This window comes from Dendrobates tinctorius, unplaced genomic scaffold (assembly GCF_039654945.1).
Source record: "Dendrobates tinctorius isolate UK_male_01 unplaced genomic scaffold, ASM3965494v1 ptg000046l, whole genome shotgun sequence".
In the NCBI taxonomy this organism is placed as follows: domain Eukaryota; kingdom Metazoa; phylum Chordata; class Amphibia; order Anura; family Dendrobatidae; genus Dendrobates; species Dendrobates tinctorius.
The window spans coordinates 18,120,543-18,136,435 of record NW_027361714.1 but is presented as its reverse complement, the minus strand read 5'-3'; positions in this window follow the sequence as shown (position 1 = coordinate 18,136,435).

Here is a 15,893-nt window from a genome sequence, read left to right as displayed (position 1 = left end):
TCTTATTCCGATACCGGAAGTCCCATAGACTTGAATGGGACTTCCGGTATCGGAATCGGCGATACCGATACTTTTTTTCAAGATCGGCCGATCCATTCCGATCCGATACTTTGAAGTATCGGACGGTATCGCTCAACTCTAGCTATAACAGTTTAGGAGACCCACTGTTTAATAATGGCCCTTTAAGCAGATTAATGCTGCCTGATGCCCCTTTAAAAATAGGCTTTGTGACTTTATGAGTCCCTCCTTCATAAATGAAACAAGATATGTCTGCTTACGTGTCACACACCACATGGACAGCAAGGGTTGGTAAATGTTACACTGACATTTCCCAGTGAATGCATTTGTTTTGGTTGAAAGCAATGTTAAAGTTGAAAAACGCTTCAAAAACGCTGCGTCTGAACATAGCCCAAGTGGTGGAGGAACATTTTGGTCTGGGGTTAATTATTTTACCTTATATGCAAGTCATTAACCTGGAAAGGATGAACCTTAACATATTTCCCAGCAAAATCCATTTTGGTTTAGTTTTGGTATGTTTTTTGGTGCACCGGTAAAAATGGCACGAAACTGACAACATTGTTTAAAGCTGTGAACTAGGAGTCAGGAATGCTTCCAGGGGCAATCCCTATGATGTTCCCATGTCATTTGAGCAATGCTTCCATAATTTTCAGACGTTTTTAGACCTTAAAAGTACACCCGGGGGGATCGCGGTAAAACTGCTTGTGTCTCCCATAGACTTACATTGGCTCGTTCTGTCCAAGTACCTGAGTATTCCAATTTGCTTGACCACAACAATGAGCACCCGATCATTTTAGTGCCATTACTAGACATAAATGAACACTAGAGAAAGAGGTTATAGGCCATATTAAAGGGGATCACCAAACCATATAAAGATAATAAAGTTACTTTTATTGAGTACAAAAAGCAAACAACAATAACAAACATTAAAAACATTAAAAAGTCACGCATGTTACATACAAAAGACAACAGTAGAGCTTGTAATAAAGCTACAGACATAGACCTGTAACATGTGTAAACAGTAATTATATACCTATGCATATTAAAGGCCCCGTTACACTAATCGACCTCGCTAGCGAGATCGCTGATTTTGTAACACATCAGTGATCTTGCCAGCGAGATCGCTGTGTGTGACGGGGATCGGCGACCGCCCCCCCCTGCCGGTTATCGCTGATCGTGCTCGAGTGGCCTGTGCCATTTTTCGATCGCTGGTCTCCCGCTGCCCAGCGCGCATCGCTGTGTGTGCCAGCGAGAGACCAGCGATCAGCGACGCTGGACGCTGGTTGCTAATGTAAATGTCGGGTATCCAGGAGCAGCTAATTTATTTGATGAAGCTGAATTTGATGAAGCTGTCAAATTCAAATTTTAAATGATCTACTCACTGCTAATTAGCATTTCTATTTTTTAAAAAAGCATTCTTGCTAAGTAGAATTTTTTCCATACCTGCCTTTTACACAGTTTTGTACATTTTCTCAACATTATATATTTTATAGTTAACACTTTTTATAGTTTATGGTCTGTAACTAAACAAGAAATAGACTTGTGTGCTGTCCTATAAACTCTAATCCTATAGGTATGCCATCAAAATGAATTGCCATGTACTATTCTGGTATGTTATAGAAAGAGAGAAATATATACTATCTTGAGAAATATGCCATTACTTGATAGAATTGGGATAATGTTAATCCTGGGATATAGATACCATAGCATTGTCATAGCAAAGCCATTTTTATAATCTAAGAATTCTATTAAATGCAGAATATTGCTACTGTTTTGGAATTCCAAGGTCACTTCAACATATCCTTTTACTAGTTTGCTAGAACAGCTTGCTTCATTAACATATGGATGAGGAAGGATCACCAATGCCTGAGGACAGCAATGTGTAATGTGTGAATATGCTCTGTGACTAACACAAGCTTTCTCCTATGCGTACAGAACTTGCAGAGCAAACTGTATTTAACAGGATGCTTATATTTTTCCTTTATTTCTGGAACTGTGCTATCTACTAATAATGGTCATGTACTCTCTATTCTGTTTGTCTAGAAATAAAAAACCATAAAAAAAAAACCTGCCGATATTACAATTCTGTAATTGTCCACTTTTTGTTGACTATGATCTATACTGTCCATTGATTCGCCTTTTATTAAATGCAAAGCACATAGAGAACACATATGATTACATAACACATGAAAATAAAAATTGGTGGTATGGTCATGGTATATGATAGCATTGCTTATAGCTAAGGTAGCACTGATTCTAAGGGAGAATAAAGTACTGTACCTTATAGATGTGCTATACAGCACACAAGTAAGCATTGATTACTCTAGCTTGATCTAAATGTGAATGCTGGAACCTATGAGTGCGAGTTGTTTGGAGGCAGCGCTCATTGATGCCAAGTGAGCAGCGGGGGACATGAATGAGTATGGTGAGTATGAATGAGAGCCATTAAAGAAGTGAAAATTAATTTATTTTTTTTCCACTTTTGTAGGCCCATTAATCCCTTTCTGATATATGACTCACCAGTAAGACATATTTGACAGTGACTTGTCGACATATGACGGAGCTGATGATACCAGGCAAAATGTTAGTGAAGATGCAAGAGCTGAGAAACAAATGGTGCAGGAAAAGGTGATGGGCAAGGAGCAACTGTCAGGAGATGAAAAGGATAATAATCACCTCTTAGGCCTCTTTCACACTTCCGTTTTTTACAATCAGTCACAATCCGCCAGGTTTTGAAAAAAAACGGATCCTCAAATTTTTTTTGAGGATCCGTTTTTTTCCCATTGACTTGCATTAATGGCGGATTGTGACGGATTGCTGTCCGTTGCATCCTCTCTCTCTCTCTCTCTCTCTCCCCCTCTCTCTCTCTCTCTCTCTCTCTCTCTCTCTCCTTCCCGGCCAGCGATTCCTTTAAATTTCTTCATTTTCAGGATCCGTCTGAAAACGGATCCTGTGCCATCCGTTCACATCAGTTGAGAACGGATCCGCTTGTCCGCCTTTTTGGCGGATTATAACTGATGCAAAAAACTGAAGTGTGAAAGAGGCCTTAGTTGTTCGTGATTGGGGGTAGGGGACGGAGGAAACAAGCATCAATGTTACCAGACTCTGGTGGCTGTGGAAGCAGTCGAGGAAGGGGCTGCTCCACAAATCTCGGAGTCCTTAAGTCTTGCAGGGCGCTTGGGCATGGAGAACTAAACAACCACGTACCATAAGAAGGAGAGCTAAACTACTAGACAACAGGGCTTGGTGAAATAAGCTACTAAATACCTAAAGTTGTCTAATTAAAGCACTACACACGATAAGATGGAGACCTAAACTACACCACAGGTGTTGGAGTGCTATACTATTAAACAGCTAGGGTTGAAGAATGAAACAAATACACATGATAAGATGGAGAACTAAAGTAATAGACAACAGTGGTTGTAGAACTAAACTACTAAACAGCTTGGATTATAGAACTAAACTAATACACACCAGGGTATGGAGTACTAAAGCACTAGACAGTGGTGTTACTAGACACCAAGTCGTGGAATTCCCAGGGCTTGCGGGACAAATCTCTGTATCCAATAATAATAACAATAATAATCTTTATTTATTTAGCGCCAACATATTCCGCAGCGCTTTACAATTCAACAGTTCATGTACTAGAGTCATACCAAAAGAAACAACAATGCAATAATTAATGCAAATATAATGACGATATTGCCTGTAACAGCTTACAATCTGCTTTGAGGTGAGGGTCACAAAGTATAGGTGATTATTTACAATGATGGTGCGGCCATCTTGAGGAAATGGGGGGTAGATAAAGGCTGGATGAGGTCACCAGCCAATATTTGTAGCGCTTTTGGGTGTGGTGGAGTTTGTTGGTAAATTCTGTTCAGAGAAGTAGAGACTGGGCTATATGTTAAAAGGACTTTGATTAGGGAATGTGATAGGCAGTCATAAACAAATGTGTTTTTAGGGAGCACCTTAAAGTGCGTAAGTTGTGATTAGTCCTAATTTCTTCGGGTAGAGCAGTCCAGAGGATTGGTGCAACTCGTGAGAAGTCTTGGAGCCGGTAGTGGGAAGTACAGATTAGTGTACATGTTAGTCAAAAGTCACTTGCGGAGCATAATGAATGTAGGGGAGTGCTGCACTGTGGAGAGCTATGTGGGTGAGAACAAGCATTTTAAATTGGATCCTATAATTTTTGGGCAGTCAATGCAATGACTGGCACAGAGCGAAGGCGTCCGCGTACCGATTAATTAGATAGATAACCCTGGCTGCTGCATTAAGGATGGACTGGAGAGAAGAAATTCGAGTGAGGGGTAGGCCCACTAATACTTCCTCCAGTGCTTCTGCCTCCTCCAGCTCCTTTAGGGCCTCCACCTGCACCCTCAACCCCTGCCTTAATGAGACACATGTTCAAACACTGCAGAGAGAATATTCCCACCTCCACACTGCACAGCCAGGGTTCAGCGCAATCATGCAGTATTTAAATTAATATGCCTTGGAGATTGCAGTCATACAGATCAAGAGTTGTGGACAGCTATCCATGCCAAGTTTGAGTAATGGCTGTATCCATTGAACATGGAGTCAGGGAAGGCCATGTGCGATAACGGTGCAAGGTGATGGCCTTACGCTGGGGCAACCTCACACACGTGCCTTGCATGGCTTGCATCCTCAACCTGATGGTACAGAAATTCCTCTGCCACTGTCCAAGCCTGGATGCGCTGATACAGAAACCACTGTTTTGTTCTCACTTCCACCATTTCACTTTAGTTGGTATAGAGATCATTCAGCACACCAGTTAACCGATTGATATGCGATGTGATGACACTGTAGCATTAAACTCTGCACATGTTGCAGCGACTGTGGCAGCAGTGCCGAGACCTGATACAGTATGATATTTTGCATAGTCTAGCTGTATGGACATGATGCAATTCACACTTGCGGAATAAACACAGATGAAGGACCTCTGCACCCTTACGCATGTTTTCAAAATGGCTACTAAGATGCTTAGCACTGACAATGCCATCAGCAGCATCACTATTCCAGTTATCTACATGCTGGAGTACATTTTGAAGAGTCTGCAGGAAGAGGTGGTCCTGGGGGAAGAGGAGGAAGCAGAAGAGGATGCAGAAGGTTTAACAATATCTCTAAGTTCCGGTCTGTCATCTCACAGGTTGTTGCCATGGGAGGAACAAATGGGGAAGGATGAGGAGAAGGACAAGAAGGAATAGGTTACAGATACGCAACAGTTACGAGAAGAAAAGGGTAAAGATTCCCTCTATGTTGTTCATGGTTGCCAGGAAGTGATAGAGGAAGCAATCTTGAGTGTTATCCCCCCACCAACAAACTACGAACATGGATCTTATAAAGGGAGACCAACCCATGAGCGCCTTCTTACAGCACTATCTGCAACATGATTGTTGCCCGTATTAATAGGATTCAAAATAATGCTGACTACAGGGTTGCCAGTCTGTTTGATCCATGATACAAAAAATTTTGCCAGTTGCTTCCCCCCCTGGAAGGGACTCACCCATGCAGCAGTATCAAAACATGCTTGAAGACAATCTTGACAGTGGCTTTCCCTAAGACAGCAGTGAGGCACACAGAGTTCATCTCAGTGATAGACTGCCAACCCCAGGAATGTTGACTCGTTAATGCAAAAACATTAGCAGCCTGGCAGCGCTGGAGTCCTGGGTTCCAATCACACCAAGGGCAGGATTTGCAAAGAGTTTGTATTTTCTTCCCGTATTTGAGAGGGTTTTCTCCAAGTACTCATTTTTCTTACCACACTCTAGATGCTGATAGAAAATTTAAATTGTGAGTCCCAGTGGGGACAGTGCCATTAATGTCTGTAAATGTTTGTAAAGTACTGTGGAATTAGTGCAGCTATATAGGTGATTAAAAAAATAAATTGAAATTGATGGCACTTTTCTGTGATATCTGCCTATAATGTTTGAGAATGTGTGGTGTCCAAGTTAGGTCTCTTTCATTTATGGTGCCTGAATGTGGCACAGCTCTCAGAGACCAGCCCTAAACCTATCACTCATCCACCAGTTATTGATCAAACTTTAAGGCCGGGATCACACGTGTGAGAAACTTGGATGAGTCTCGCATCTTAATACCCGGCACTGCCGCCGGCACTCGGGAGTGGTGCGTGCAGCTGCATGTGTTTCTATGCAGCCGCACGCACCACTTCCGAGTGCTGGCGGCAGTGCCGGGTATTAAGATGCGAGACTCATCCGAGTTTCTTTTATATGTGATCCCGGGCTTAGGAAGAAATACTGCTCCAAGCCCTGTCCAATGCTTAAATGTGGCATAGTTTAAGGACCACGCTATTAGTACAAAGAATTATATTTTGAAATGTGTACTCCTGGCTGGAGCACAATACCAGCCCAAAATAATTAAAAGATAAAATGTGGCCTGAATTATGTAGCATGGTGGTAACCACCAAAAATTAGATTTTTTACTGTGGATGAGCCTTGAACACAGCAGAGCTGAGCACAAAAGAATTACAACCTCCGATGTGGCCACATCTTTGGAGCATGGTAGTAACAGAACAAATTTATATTTTATCATGTGTACCCCTTTATGGAAAACAATATCTGCACCAAAGACTGAAAAGATGAAATGTAGCGAGCTTTAGGTAGCATTATAGTAAGAAAACCAATTTTGATTTTTATCTTGTGTACCCATATATGGAGAACCATATCCGAACCCAAAAATTTCAACATGACGTCTAATCTGCCGTATAGCATTACCAACAGAAGTATATATTTTTTTTACTGTGGATGAGGCTTGTATACAATAGAATATATGCCCAAAACAATTTCAAACTCAGATTTAGCCTGCTGTCCCACATTTGTAAAAAAAATTTTTATACTGCATGAACTCTGCACACAGCTGAATTTGACCACCACTAAATGACAAGGTAGAATATGGCGTGCTGCTTCATGTTTGTAATAGAAAAAATTGTTTTTCATACTCTGCATGAGCTCTGCACACAGCTGAATTTCACCAACACTAAATGTCAAGGTGATATATGGAATGCTGAATCATGTTATCAACTGCAAAGAAATATTTTTTTTGCTGTGCAACAGCTCTGGACACAGAGCAATTTCACTGCCACTGAATGACAAGTTTGGATATAGCGGACTGTATCACGGTTTTCCCTGTAGCAACAGAAAAAAATTGTTTTTTTACTCTAAAACAGATGTGCAGAAAGATGAATTTCACTGCCACTAAATGACAAGATGAGATATGGCCTGCTGAATCTCGTTAGCAACTGCCAAAATTTTTTTTTTCACTGTGCAACAGTTCAAGTCACAGAACAATTTCTCTGCCACTAAATGACTTGGCGAGCTATGGCGTGCCCAGTGTCCAGGCATAGCCATAGTGTCTCCAAAAATTAGCCCAAGGGACTGTATCATAGTTGATGAAGGAAGCAAGACAGGTCTGAAGGGCCAAACAATTATGATGAAGCTAGGACTACTAGCATAGAGGTGGCAGTGCCCAGTGTCCAGGCATAGCCAAAGTGTCTCCAAAAATGAGCCCAAGGGGCTGTATCATAGTTGATGAAGGAAGCAAGACAGGTCTGAAGGGCCAAACAATTATGATGAAGCTAGGACTACTAGCATAGAGGTGGCAGTGCCCAGTGTCCAGGCATAGTCATAGTGTCTCCAAAAATTAGCCCAAGGGGCATGATACCATGGTTGATGAAGGAAGAAGGGTCTCACTATCATCACAAGTGCCTCCGATGGGAAATATTAATTAACATAGCATTGTTTTTAGCTTATTGACCATGAGGTACATGTGTCAGAAGCAGATTTTGAAAACAAGTGTAAGAAGAAGAAAAGGGGCTTGTATGGGAAGGGATGGATGTGATCACCAATTTACAATACTGTCACCTGGAGGGCTTAAATAGTCTTGTGAAATCCAGTCCTTGTTGAATTTTATCAGAGGCGGCCTGTCTGCATTCTCTGTAGTCAACCGTGTGCGTGTATCTGTGATGATTGCCTCAGCGGTACTGAAAACACGCTCTGACATCACACTAGCAGCAGGGCAGGCCAGCACCTCCAAGGCATAGAAGGAGAGGTTGGGCCAACTCTGCAGCTTGGATACCCAGTAATTAAAAGGTACAGAAGTGTCAGGAAGGATGCAGGTATGGTCACTTAGATAGTCGTTGACCATCTTGTTCAACTTCTCCCTCTTTGACATTGCTACTGTTCCAGCTAGGCCTTGGTGATGAGCCAGTTTACTGAAGATGGCTCAGTTTGTGGACATTTTACCACCACCTCTTTTGGACCTGCTTGGCGTATCTCTCCCCATTAATGCATGCTGTTGCACAGAGCTGGTATCTCTGCTAGCAGTGGTGTCTGAGGGTGCTGTTGCCATCAAATGATTGACAACGGCCTTCTTGAAGCATTCCATTGTGAAACCCCTTGGTGACTGCAACAGTAGTGAAGTAAATTTGTCCTTGTACCGTGGGTCTAAAAAGGTGGCCAACCAGTATAGGTTGCTATTGAAAATGTGGATTATGTGAGGGTCTTGGCACAGACAGTCAGATATGAAGTGTGCCATGTGTGCCAAGCTGCAAAGAGGCAAATGTTCTGTGACCCCTGAAGGAGGAACAATACCCATCCTCTCCTCACACTAACTCTCCTCCTCCACCTCCTCCTCTTCAGCCCACCCATGCTGGACAGACATAAAGCTGGGGTTGGGATTCCCCTCTGTAGAATGAGGTGTCCCCTCGGTACCACTGAAAAAGAAGTCCTCCTCATTTTCATCATCATCTTCATCCCCCAATGTTACCTGATGATATTAGCTAGGCTGGGTAGGATCACCCATTGTGAAATCTTGCTCCATACCCAGCTGCTGGGCACGCAAAGATTCCATTTTTTGATTCTGCAGCGATTTTTTCAGCAGACATAGCATAGGGATGGTTACGCTGATGATAGCCTGATCACAGCTCTCAAGCTTGGTGCAGTACTCAAAGTTATCAAGCACCTCACAAATATCAGCGATCCACACACACTCGACAGTTGTTATATGTCTTGGCTGAGTCTCAGTGTGATGGGCATATTTAAGCTGGTATTTAGAAAGTGCCCTCTGCTGCTCACTTACCCAAGCCAACATATTATATGTTGAGTTCCACCGTGTTGGCAGGTCGCAAATGAGTCTGTGGTTTGGCAAATTAAATTGATTTTGAAGTGCTGCAAGACCGGCAACAGCGGTTGAGGAGTAGCAGAATTGGACGCAAATATGGCGCACCTTCTCAAGTAGGTACGGCAAGTCAAGGTATGTTTTTAGAAATTTCTGCACCACTAGGTTCAGCACGTGAGCAATGCATGGCACGTGTACCAGCTTCCCGAGCTTTAAAGCCACCACCAGGTTACACCCATTGGCGCAGACAACCAGACCAGGATGGAGTTGCAGTGGGGAGAGCCACTGATCGGTCTCTGGTTTTAGTCCTTGCCACAGCTCTGCTGCAGTGTGTGGTGTTTCACCTAAGCAGATCAGCTTCAACAGAGCGTTTTGCCGCTTTGTCGATGTGCTGCTGCACAGCTCCCAACTTGGGAGTGATTTGGAGGGTAATTCAGCATAGGATGATGAGGCGGAGGAGGAGGAAGAGGGGAGACTGGACGTATATGTTGAGGCGGAAACCCTGATTGAGGTTGGGCTCGCTATTATTGGTGTGGGTAGGATATGTGTTGAAGGTCCAGTTTTTGACTTTGTCCCACCCTCCACCAGGTTGAGCCAGTGTTTCGAGACAGAGATGTATCATCCCTGGCCACAAATACTTGCCCACACTTAAGATTGTTTAAGACCTGCTGGTGTAACGCATGGACGGCACAGCGGGAATAATAGTGCCGGCTGGGAACCGAGTATCGTGGGGCAGCCACAGCCAAAAGATCACAGAAAGGCTGTGTCCCCACAAGCCTAAACAGCAACATCTCCATGGCTAGCAACTTGACAATGTGCGCATTCAGTATTTGTGCTTGTGGGTGTGTGGCTTAGTATTTATGCCTCCTTTCATACATCTGGGGCACGGACAATTGGACGCTTTCCTGGAACAAGCAAGTGGATGAGCTTGTTGTGGCCTGTGTCTGTGCAACCGCAGCTTGTGAGCAAGAGGAATGATGATCACCTGTGTTATGATGAGTCACCGAAGGAGGAAAAAGCAAAATACCAGCTAAGTCCAGAAAAACCAGAGAGGTTGGCAGCTATCGGATTGCAGACCCCTGAACCTATCCACAACAACTAGCAGTAGCCGTGGGGGGTTCCTACGGTGCCCTAGACCCCTCGATCACAGCCGGAGAACTATATAGCCTAAAGACAGAAAGATACAACACACCTGCTTCCTGCCCAGCAGATTGGAAAGGATGTATCACAGGCGACATGGCAGTGGTTTGAACCGCAGTCGCAGACACTGATTTGGTACCCTGTTGTTCAGCCCACCGATTAGGGTGCTTGGCTGCCATGTGTTTCCGCATACTGGCGGTGCTTTGGTTGCCTTTGCCCTGGCCTCTGCTTAACTTCCTATGGCAGATGCTACAGATGACAACATTTGGTTCAGAAGGACTATCGGAAAAATATTTCCAGACAGCGGCTGAACGCACCCTTGCCTTGACTTGGGGCACAGAGGGATTGCTCTTGGCAACGGTTGACACAGCTCGCACTCTGCTCAAACCAGTAGCCCTTGTTGCCTTTGTTGGTGCTATGTATCCTCCTTCATCATCTGTGCTGATGTGCTGGCAAAGCGTGCCAACAGTCCAGGTCGGGTCGGTGGTCTCATCATCGACCACCTCGTCGTTCATGTCATCCTCTTTCCGTTTTGATATTGGCGACTGGCCAGATGGCAACTGTGTGTCATCACCATCAGTCTCCACCACTTCACCCGGTATATCACGTGGATGAAAGTGGCTTTCTTCTGGCCGTGGGGTTTCAAATATTTGGCCATCATCAACAGACAATACCCTCTCATGTTCCTCTTCAATGTTATGCGGTGAGAGGCCAGAGGCAATGCAAGGAAATGGATCAAACAGATCCTCGGAGTGACCAAGGTTGGGGTCAAATGTTTCCTGTTCAAACAAGAAAAATTATAGCCAGCTCACCCAGTTAGACGTCCTTAGTGGTTCTGCTCACTGCCAGGAAGTCGCACAGAGTTGTAATGGGAGAGGCACACCCATGTTGCAATAGAAACAAAAAAACAGCAATAATTCCAGCGGATGCTTCCTATTTGGCCATAAAATCCATTTTATTTTTATCTTTTAAAATAGTTCCATGTGGCAGAAACCCAAATATATACAGGGGGTCAGAAGAAAAAAAGGGGCACACTGCTGCTTTATGCGTGCAGACTACGCTTTTCGACCTTACTAGGTCTTCTTCTAGGTCTAGACTTCTAGACCTAGAAGAAGACCTAGTAAGGTCGAAACGCGTAGTCTGCACGCATAAAGCAGCAGTGTGCCCCTTTTTTTCTTCTGACCCCCTGTATATATTTGGGTTTCTGCCACATGGAACTATTTTAAAAGATAAAAATAAAATTGATTTTATGGCCAAATAGGAAGCATCCGCTGGAATTATTGCTGTTTTTTTGTTTCAAATGTTTCCTGTGACTCCTGACCAGGTGATGGACTAGGAACAGGTTGAGAATAGGATGACCCAGCGTTATCTGTATGGATAGTAGACTGTTTTGTCATGGACGATTGGGTGCTGCTAGAACATTTCGTTGAGGCCTTATCAGCCATCCAAGACAGTATCTGTTCTTGTTCTTCTGGCTTCCAGGCCCGTTTATGTTCCAGACAGGAAATTTCACCAGGAACCTAGAGGCATCAACCTTCTTCAATCTCCCAGACTCGGTGCCTTGTTAGGCAGCAATGTCCACGTTCCTTCCCTTCACAACAGCCTTTTTAGGAATTTTTCTGCCATAGTTGCAAATGTTCAGATGCAGATATTGGCAAACAAGGAGCAGTTAGTGCTTTGTGGAAGGTTGCAACAAAGCCTAGTACTGCTTTGTGTTTTACAAACAGCACCACAGCAGCAGAAAAAAATTGCCCTGAGGTTTAAGGTGAGATTACGCATCCCAGTAACCACACAATACAGCAGTGCTGCCACTAAAAAATTGCCCTGAGGTTTAAGGCAAGAATATGCAGCCTAGACACCACACAAGACAGCGGGGCTGGCTGCGTGTCAGTTGTGCAGTACCGTGCATGCGTATTATTCACTGTGAACACAGCACCACAGCAGCACAAAAAAATTCCCTGAGGTTTAAGGCAAGAATACGCACCCCAGACACCACACAAGACAGCGGTGCTGGCTGCATGTCAGTTGTGCAGTACCTTGCGTGTGTACTATTCACTGTGAACACAGCACAACAGCCCAAAAAAACTGGCCTGCAGGGGTAAATGTAACCCAGTCCCTGACCTTATACTTTCAGCTCTGAAAAGAGCTTTTGGGTTTTACAGAGGATTTCTGGATGATTTGCACCAAAAAACACAACTCTCCCTAGCAGCTGCTCACACTCTCCCTATACTAGCTGTGTTCCGCGGGCAATGTGCAGAAAATGGTGGCAGCAGGGCTTAGTACCAAGCTATGATGAGTCACAGCCTATGATGACACTGGGCGGCCAGCCAATCATAGTAATGCCGCCCACAACCAAGAAGGGTGCGGCATTACTGTGATTGGCAACTGTTGGGTGGGAGAAATGAATAGTGTGAGGCGAGTAGTGAAATACTCGCTATGTACCGAGTACCGCGAGTACCGCATTACTCGCCGAGTACCGAATACCCACGATTATGCTCGCTCATCCTTAATGGTTATTATTGGAGAAAACATTTGGTGGATTTATCTGTGACTGATGCTAGGTTTTGAGAGTGTGATTATTCCCTTTCTTCTTTTTCTTTGCTTTATCCCTATCCTCCACTCCTCGGTGCATTCCTCTGTTGTTTGTGTGAGCATATTTGTATGTTTGGTATTTTTTGTTACCCCTGCTTGTATTACCTTGTTATTCTTCTAGGTGTATTACAGTACACTACTACTCTCCTCTTCCCTGGGTGGGGGAAGGGTACAGACTGAGGGCGGGTTCAGGAGCTAAGGTAAGGTACATGACCCCAGTGTCTTCGACATCATAAGTAATCTGGGTAATAGGGCTAGCTATGGTGCCTGTTATGAATGGGTCACCGAGGAGGAAAGCGCAAAAGGCTATGTCACCAGAACACCAGAGAGGTTGGTCACTCAGCGGATTGCAGACCCCTGATCTTAACAACACAACTAGCAGTAGCCGTGGAGCGTTCCTAAAATGCCCTAAACTCTTCGTCACAGTCGGAGGACTAACAAAGCCTAAAGACAGAAAGGTGAAATCTAAACTGCGCCGGAGCAGATCCCCAAAGGAATAGACAGCCCCCAAACATATATTGTTGGTGAGACAAGATGAAACACGGACACAGACAGAAAATAGACTGAGCAAATGATGGGGCCCACACTGACTAGATAGGACAGGACAGAAAAGGCACTGTCTGCAATCACGCAAAAACCCTAAAAATTCCAACACGACTTAAGCACAAAAATACTGAGGTTAGCACAACCTCGCCCCCACTATATCAGCACTCAGGTGTGAACTGGAGGCTAGCAACAGGCTAATTCAGCAGGGGACTGAGCAAACAAACACAAGATACAAAAATACAGGGCAGGAGCCAGCAGCCCCAGGGGGAGCCAGCTGACTCCTGACAGCAAGGCAAAATCAGATGCAAAGGATTTAGCAAAAGACACTAGCTGAAAAATGCAGGATCAGGCAGGAGACAGATATCCTCTCTACGCGTCTCGTATTTACTCACATCTGATCTCTCGGGAGAACATTTTAAGCCCTCATTTATTTACTCCTGGGAAATGGAACTTAATACTACGTTCACAGAGAAACAAGTATCTAGAATGCTATCTAGTGCACAGGGATTCTCCAGGTGTGTTCTTTTGCAAGAAAATTCTTATAAAATATTGACCAGGTGGCATTGGACTCCCGCGAAGCTCTTTCAGAGGGGTCTTGCTGATAATGATGCTTGTTGGAGATGCCTCAACTCTGGAGGACATCATACACACATATTCTGGGATTGTCCCAAATTGAGACATTTTTGGGACGGTGTCGAGCTAGTTCTCAAGAAATTGCAATTAATAAAGACTAATCTCAGGGCTACGGAGGTTCTTCTTTCGTGCCCATCAAAGGATTTCTTACCAAAAAAACATGGCCTACTCCCATTGATGCTAAGTGCTGCAAAACAACTGATAGCTGTACATTGGAAAGATGTCGCTCCCCCCATATTGGAGGAGTGGCATGTTAAGATAAATCAGATTTCTCATCTGGAGGAGCTGTCTAGCTGGGAGATCTTCAATCACAAATCTTATGTGTCGACCTGGGCCCCGTGGACTAGATATCTGGGGGATAATCCTCGAGGTGAGAGATCGGATAATACATGAGTCTTACTTAGACCTGATGGCCTTTATTTTGGGGTAGCTGGTTCCAAGGTTACTTATAGAACTGTTCACCTACTCTATTTTCATAATACACTCATTAATTGCTAGTGTCGATGCCGACGACTGCTTTGTGTTGATGTTAATGTTATTGTTTGTTATTATGTATCCCTCTTTTCCCTTCCCTTCTTCTTCTTCCTTTTTCCCACCCACTTTTCCCTCCCCCCTTTATTTTCCCCCCTTTTTTTTTTTTTTTTTTTTATCACCTTGGACCGACGTCTAAGCAATAATTAACCATCTGTATTTGTTAAATGGTGTTCTGTCTTATGGTGTGGTTTAAACCTGAAAATAAATAATTAAAAAAAAAAAGATATCCTCTCTATGCACACACAGGAGTATCACCGGCAGCCACTGAGAGAAGCTTGCTCGCTTATGTACTCCCAGTCACTACCTCCACTTCTCCAATCATCCTCTGCAGCTGTTGGATTAACATCCTGTTAACCAGCTCCACTACCAGCAGTATCCACCAGAGGGAGCCCTGCCACAAAAGTTGGATTAAGAGAGTTCACAAAAGGTGCCCCTAGCATCAGGAACAGGGAAGGAACCCCTGGTCTTGGGACACTCAACAACAGAGTCGTGACAGTATGCCATCCATATCTGCTAATAACCCTGATGTCATTCTATGTCTCCATTTTAGCTCTCAGAACTGCATCTCATTAGCTGCAAAATAATTTGGCAAAACTTTGTCCAAGATTGCTGCTAGGTCAAACATGACTGTTCAGAATATTAGGATTAATCATTCTCTTACAGAGACCATGAGATGAACTCAGGATCATCTCCTTCTCTCTTTTGCTGACTACTTTGTCCTCAAACCATAGGAACACCAGTGACAAAATGATGGAACGTTCAGCAGGCATGATGGTGTAATTAGGCATTTTACAGCAGTCATAAAAGCACAATGTTGGAGCAAACACAAACACCACAATGTCGTCAAGTGATGGGTACCCATAGAAAATGGTATGTTTCCATTTAGGTGAGCAGTTAAGTGTCTCTTTATATTTGTGGCCAAAAGTGGAAGCAACTCTTTTTTAAATCCGATGTAAAATAATGAATTGCACACAGACGTCACATTGACATGAAAAAGTGTGGATGGCACACAGATGAAAATCATATGAAAACTAGTTAAAACCCATTCAAGTTTTCTAAATGAAACACAAATGATTTTTCATACACAAGTCTGTAGCCAACCTAAATGTGATTTTTTTTCTCATAACTACTGCCATTCTTAACTGTTATGATTGAGTCACCGTAGGAGGCAAAAACAGAAATGCTAGCTAAGTCCAGAAAACCAGAGAAGTTGGCAGCTATCAGATTGCAGACCCCTGAACCTATCAACACAACTAGCAGTAGCCGTGGGGGGTTCCTAC